Genomic DNA, 7,500 nt, shown 5'->3' on the forward strand with positions numbered 1-7,500 from the left:
AAAACAGGCTCTATTTGTCAGGCGATGATGCTAAATATATCCGTGACCCGACCAGCATACCTAATATTCTCAATGACCACTTTGCAACAGTAGGACAACGATTAGCAAGTCGAATACCCTAACACAAAAGCTTTACGGAGTTCCTTACCAAGACTAAATCACCCGACTCGTCCTTTCTCTTTCAACCTATCACGCCAACTTACATTCAGCAAGAAATACTATCTGTTCCGGACAATAAATCACAATTCCTTTACTCCAGTCCCACACGAATATTGAAGTGTTTCAAGTATCCTAGCGGATATTTTTAATTCCTCGATTGAACTAGGAGCATACCCATCCAAACTAAAAATGTCAAAAATCATACCTATTTTCAAAGCAGAAGACGAGACTGAACCAAATAATTACCGGCCAATATCTTTATTGTCTAACTTCAACAGAATTTTTGAAAAAATGATGTAGAAAGGAATAAAACCTTTTTGAAATGAAAAAGAAACATTAATCCCTCCCAGTACGGGTTTCGTGAAAAACACTCAACTCGACATTGTAAATACTATTCAAACAGATATGGACAGACGCCTATGTTCGTGCGGTGTCTTTATAGACCTAAAAAATACGCTATTTAATTCTTGCAACTGCATGCGATTCAACTGAAAAAGATACGATAAACGATTACATAAATTATCCTAAAGGTAATGAACAGAAAAGCGCAACGGAAAACACAAGACAAATACTTACAAACTGTGATGCGAATTGAGATAAGCCAGAAGGCTGCCGAGAACGGTGAAAACAGAGACTAACGCAAATCTAGAACTTTAGAAGGATAATGTAACGACCGAACTTGGAAGAGAAAATTATGCGTAATAACGCCGAAACAAACTTATATACCTGCAAACGAACGTGCAAAAAAGACTACAGGGAATAATTACGGTATACTAGTTAACACCTAGACAGAATTACAACGCATACACGCAGCAATACACACCTGACAACGAACAACGCAATCAACACATAAAAATTTCCTATTCTAGTTGCTACATTCCGGCCCCTGAACTTAAAAGAGTTCACTAAAGCATTTTCACTTGCAGCTAGAATTCTGTATATTGCATTTCAAGGTTCGTTGCGCTAACGCTATCAAGCAGTTCATTGTTCAATTGAAACTCAAAACTCTTTCGCTTAAGATAAATGTTCCTGTTCTAGGAAGCATAACTTCGTGACTGGTCTTGATAGGACCGTCGTTCTTGTCGCAACCTTCACGGATCTTGTAAGGCCATCACTTCCCGGGTGAACTTCAACGACGCGACCTAACGGCCATTGTCCACGGTGAACTCTTTCATCTGCGATAAGCACCAGGTCTCCGACTACAAAATTTCGACGCGGCCTTAACCACTTCTGGCGTTCTTGTAAGGAAGGCAAATACTCCGACAACCATCTTTTCCAGAATACGTCAGCAAGATATTGCACTTGTTTCCAACGATTTCGGCAATAGAGATCTCCCTTCACGAATACACCAGGTGGCACATTCAAATTTGACTGCATGAGAAGCAAATGATTTGGGGTCAAGGGTTCCATGTCAGCCGGGTCATCACTGTTGCGGGTTAACGGTCGTCCATTCAGGATACTTTCAACTTCAGCCATCAATGTTCGCAACGCTTCTCCAGAAACCAACTGCTCTCTTAACAATACTCTCAGAACTTTGCGCACAGATCGAATAACGCGCTGCCACACTCCTCCCATATGAGAGGCTCCAGGAGGGTTAAACTTCCAATCGATATTTCTTTGGTGCAGGAATGAATTGATCTTCTGCTGATTCCAACTATCCACTGCTTCTCTTAGCTCTCTTTCCCCTCCGCAAAGGTTAGTACCATTGTCGCTTATAATAACCCTTGGCTTTCCTCTTCGACTGATGAATCTGCGCAATGCGCTAATAAAAGAATCTGTCTCAAGAGACTCGGCTACTTCAATGTGGGTGGCTCGAAGGGTAAGACATGAGAACAAGCATCCGTAGTGCTTCACAATACTTCTTCCTCGTTTCACGAGCAGTGGTCCAAAATAGTCGATACCGACATAGGAAAATGGCGGGTCTCCGGGAGTTAACCTTTCTTTGGGTAAATCTGCCATCATTTGTTGGCCACGGAGAGAGTTCTGCTTGCGGCATGTCAAACAAACACTGAGTACTTTACGAACGGCAGCTCGTCCCTTGATGATCCAGTACTTTTTTCGTAAGCTTGTCAGCACGTATTCTTGACCTAGGTGTCCCACGGATTGGTGATGTGCCATAATCAGCAATCTGGAAAGGTGATGATTGTAAGGCAGTAGCAGCTGATGCTTTGACTGATAATTCAACGAGGCATTCACAAGTCTTCCACCAACCCTTAACGCTCCTTCTTTATCAAGCATTGGACGTAGTTTGTAGATAGAACCAGACGAGCCAGAAGTCCTCAGGGCACGTTTCTCTTGGGTTTCAGAATTTGAAGCTTGAAGTGCACTAAATATTTCGGGGAAAGACAATCTCTGAACGTATTTCACGATGTGAAGTTCTGCGAACCTTAACTCCTCCAGTGAAAGCTCGCCTTGTGGCAGTGCGTCGTTTGGCGGATAACACTTTCTTCGGATGTACTCTCTGAAACGCAACAACCAGGCCACGCCCCTCTTAAGCTCGTACCAAGACGAGTAACGCTGGATCATTGAGTTTAAATTTCTTTCCTCAGAAACCATGGTTGTTCTATTGGTTTGACCTTGACTCTTAATCTCTGGATCCTGGTCAGGTATACTTGGTAAAGGACTTGAAGGAACTGGCCAAGACTCTTCTAGTTTCCAAAGGAATTCGGGACCCTTGAACCATCGATCCTGAAGAAGCAACTCTTCCGGAGTCAAACCTCTGCTGGCATCATCTGCAGGGTTCCTTGCTGACTCAACGAAATTCCACTGCGATGGTTTTGAGCCATCGTGGATCACTGCCAGACGATTTGCAACAAACGTATGAAACCGCTTGTCCTCATTCTTGATGTATTGTAAAACAGCTGTAGAGTCCGACCAAAACACTGATCTGTCAATCTTTATCTCCAGTTCTTCTCTTAATGTTCGGTCCAGCTTCACGGCAACTACCGCTGCTGATAGCTCCAACCTGGGAATGGTCATTGGCTTGACGTGAGCTAAACGGGACTTCCCAACGAGGAAACTGCAGTGGACTGCATTCCTTTCTTCATTGACAAATCTTGCATACGAGACTGCACCATACGCGATCTGTGACGCGTCTGCGAGGTGATGAAGCTCCGTGACGTCTGCGACAACAAAGTCAGCTGGTTTCAAACATCGTGCCAAAGAAATCTGGGACAACTTTGGTAACTCTGAAAGCCACTTTTTCCAGCGTATAGCTTCTTCTTCTTTAATCTCTTCATCCCAACTAAGCCCTTGCTTGCAAAGATCTTGAATTAGTTTCTTGGCCGAAAGAACAACTGGCGAAATGATACCGAGGGGATCATAAATGGAGCTGGTCACTGATAAAATCCCTCGACGTGTGTAGGGCTTATCCTTTGGCAGCAACTTAAAGATGAACATATCTGTCTCCATGCTCCACTGAACTCCGAGAGTTCTCTCGATGGGAAGTTCTTCAGCCTTCAAATCAAGATCAAAGATTGAAGGGGCGCTATCGGCGTTTGGAATGGTCTCTAGGACATCCTTAGAGTTAGAGTCAATCGGAATCCGCCCTTTTGAAGCAGTTCGCAGAGCTGACTTCTCAAATCGATGGCAGCACAGGAGGATTGCACAGATTTCAGACAGTCGTCAACGTAAAAGTTCTTCAGGACTGTATCGATCACCTGATGGGAGAAATTTCCAATATTGTCTTGAGCAGTCTTCCTGATGCAGAAGTTTGCACAACTCGGTGACGAGGTACTACCAAAAAGGTGGACTTCCATCCGGTATTCAATAGGCTGTGCAGATAAATCATCGTTTGGCCACCACAAAAATCTCAAGGCATCTGAATCCAGGGGGTCAACTTTCACTTGATGAAACATAGCTTCGATATCAGAAACCAGGGCGACTGGTTCTTGACGAAATCTTTGAAGAACACCGAACAAACTATTGGTCAAATCAGGGCCGTGTAATAACTGATCGTTCAGAGAAGTACCCTTGAACCGTGCAGCACAGTCAAACACTACTCTTAATTTGTCTGGCTTGTGGGGATGGAAAACGGCATGGTGTGGTAGGTACCATAAGGGCCTGCCATCAGGGTAACGTTCCTCCACAGGCACTTGCTTAGCATAACCTTTTGCGATGTAGTTGTTAACAGCTGCTTTATAGCGTGCGAAGAACTCTGGATCTCGATGAAATCTCTTTTTCAACAAAGACAATCGCTGCTCAACTGCGACTCGGTTATTTGGAAGGTAAGGAGGTTGCCGTCTCCATGGAAGGGCCACTTGATAACGTCCGGAGACCCTTCTGACAGAAGATTGCCAATGCTCTTTCGTCTTCAACGGACATGGCGACTTTAGAACTAGATATCGAATCAGCAAAATCAGTTTCCCAGAAGTTCTTAACTTGCAGCAGTAAGGTTTCGTCTCTGGAGTCGCTTTCATCATTCAAACGCACAAAGTTCACACAGAAACTGCTTTCTTCATTGACCTTCACAGTTGGTCCTATAAGGGTCCAACCTAACAAGGAACGGATGGCAACCGGTTCACCTCTACCGCCGCCTCTCTTCGAGCACCCAAAACGCTTCGGGGACGTTACACCCTATCAGCACTCTCACTTCCTTGCCGTCGATCTCTGGGAGTTCGATGCCGTTAAGGTGCGGCCATTTAGTGACATCATGATCTCTTGGAATACTACACTCAGATATGTTTAGGCGATCGAAGGTCCACGCCCTAGGTACTTCAAGGCTGGAATCTCCGTTGATTGAGCCAACGATTAGCTTAACTTCTAGACCAGATCTCTCGCTGTTCTTGCTTTCTTGGGTTGTTAACATGAAACTTCGTGGTTGCCCTGTGATCCCCAATTCATCAACCAACTTCCTGTCACAAAGGGTCACATCAGAGCCGTTATCTAACAGGGCGTACGTTTCTACCACTTTACCGGGCTGATTACCACGTACCCTAACAGGAACAATTCTTAGACGGACTTTATCAGCTACATGGCCAGTACCATTCTGACCATTCACGCCGGCCCCAATGACATGACTCTGGCTGGACAATTCTGTTACAACACCCGAGGTGGAACTTTCACTATGGCCGAGCTCCTGATCGGCACGGCGACTATCTTGTGTCCCGTGACCAACTGGAAGAGGCTGAACTGGTGGATGAAGAACGGTCATATGCTTCTTTCCACAACCCTCGACGTAACAACCACTTCTCTGCATGCATCCCTTGGCCATATGGCCTATTTTGAAACAGTTCTCACATAACCTCGCATCGCGAACGATCCTAATACGATCGCTGTACGATTTGTTCTTAAATTGTTCGCAGTTCCACAGCTGGTGCATACCATGGCAAACTAGACACCTTTTAAGCTAGGCGTTAATCCCGAATTTATAAGAGAGTCTTCGGTCCACTTTCACACCTTCAACTTGTGCACTGGGAGAGACCGGTGCTCTGAATCCCCCTTGGGTCGCATAGGTAGTCATTTTTGCTCCGGGATTTGAAGATTTGTTTCTTGGATTGCCCTTTTCTTTGTCGTTAATTAATGCACCTCCAAAAACTGGATTGTTGGCCACTCGCGCCTTAGTAGTGACAAACTGGGAAATGTGATGAATTCTCGGTCGCTGGCCGGTTTGCTGGATACTGTCTGCGATCTCAAGCCACTTCGTTTTCAGGTGAAAGGGGAGCCTGTCAACTATTCTTCTCAGATTATCGGCACTGTTAATCTCGTCCAAGTACCCGATTGATTCTAATGCGTTCTGGCAATCCCTCAGCTGATCTGCAAAGGCCAGTAGTCCCTTTTGGTCATAAGGCTTCACGGGTGGACCATGAGTTATTTGGTTTAAGTGGGCTACGGCAATCTTGAATGGATGCCCAAAAAGATCTTGCAGCAGGGCACGTGCAGTCTGGTATCCAAATGCAGGATCCATTGAAACACAGCTCTTGATAGCATTTCTAGCTGCTCCCGTACAGTACTGAAGAAGAAATGACAACTTCTCACTCTCATCGGACGCATTTTTCTCGATATTGCTCTCAAAGGAGCGAATAAAGTTCCAAAACTCAAGCGGATTTCCATCAAACTTGCTGAGTTCAGGTTTAGGTAAGGCAAACCCTTGCCTAATCGTTGACGCCACAGATTGAAACGTTTGCTGCTGGAGCTGTATCATTTCCTGTTGCTGCTGCAGTAACTGCTGAAACCTTGCCTCGGGCGGAGAAACCTCATTGCAAGATCTAGTTGATGGAGCCTCACAGCGATTCGGTACTCGCGTCCACACAGGAGCAGCCGGATTCAAAGTGACACTTGTACCCGGTAAAGGTGCAGACATTTTCTCTTCTTTGGCGTCTGCAAACAAGTAAACCGACTCATAAGCCCTTTCTGGCTCAAATAGTGACTTGTCCTCGGTAGCCTGGGAAGGATCCACAATTTGCTCTACGCCATCTTCCTCCTCTAAGATATGGGCCCTTAGGGTGGCTCGCTCAACTTCATTCTCTGCTTCTAGGATCTCCTGCTCTTGCTGTACGGCATCCCTTTTCTGTTGCAGTTCTATCTTCTTCTTGAGTTGATTCAACTTTAGTTTAGCGATGGCCCTTTCTGCCTTAGCTACTTTTATTTTTACACTCAAGCGCGAATCCATGCTAGAACCATAGTGATGACTTTTATTCGAAGTCAACCAGAGTCCATGCTGGCTTACAGAATCACTCGGTAGAACATCAGAACACGTCTCCTCGTTCCGGACACTATTTAACCACTTGTTAACACGCTCACAAAACTCGTGCTTCCTCTGGAGTTCGGAGTCAAAACCACTAGTTGCTACTTGCAGCTCTTCGGAATCATCTATGGCATCAATGTACATGATGTGTGCCTGCTCAAATTTAGTAAACGCTAACTCCAAAGCTCTAAGTTTCTCTTCGATAAGGTTGACATTTCTGCGACGCCTCAGCAAAGGCTCGATATCCTGATAAATTCTGGTCAAATGACCCTTGTATGCGGAACGCGAATCTTTCAAGGCACTCTTTTCCTTCGTCGGAACTTCCTGAGTTGGCATATTGCCACTTGCACAAACACCGTCAACCACCGAACTGGCATCCATCGCCTTCAAACGGGTCGAACGAACACAGTTTTTGAATGAATGAACGGTCGTAAATCCTTGTAGCTCGCATTTAAACACCACTTTTTGAATACGCTATTTAATTCTTGCAACTGCATGCGATTCAACTGAAAAAGATACGATAAACGATTACATAAATTATCCTAAAGGTAATGAACAGAAAAGCGCAACGGAAAACATAAGACAAATACTTACAAACTGTGATGCGAATTGAGATAAGCCAGAAGGCTGCCGAGAACGGTGAAAACAGAGACTAA

General features: G+C 44.9%; 1 protein-coding gene across 3 annotated transcripts in view; it reads left to right on the forward strand.

The window, feature by feature from the left end:
• LOC137978821 (transmembrane protein 272-like) overlaps positions 1 to 7,500 on the forward strand; it is a 77,946-nt gene that overhangs the window by 63,488 nt on the left and 6,958 nt on the right. The window lies entirely within an intron of this gene.

This window comes from Montipora foliosa, chromosome 12 (genome assembly GCF_036669935.1).
Source record: "Montipora foliosa isolate CH-2021 chromosome 12, ASM3666993v2, whole genome shotgun sequence".
Classification (NCBI taxonomy): domain Eukaryota; kingdom Metazoa; phylum Cnidaria; class Anthozoa; order Scleractinia; family Acroporidae; genus Montipora; species Montipora foliosa.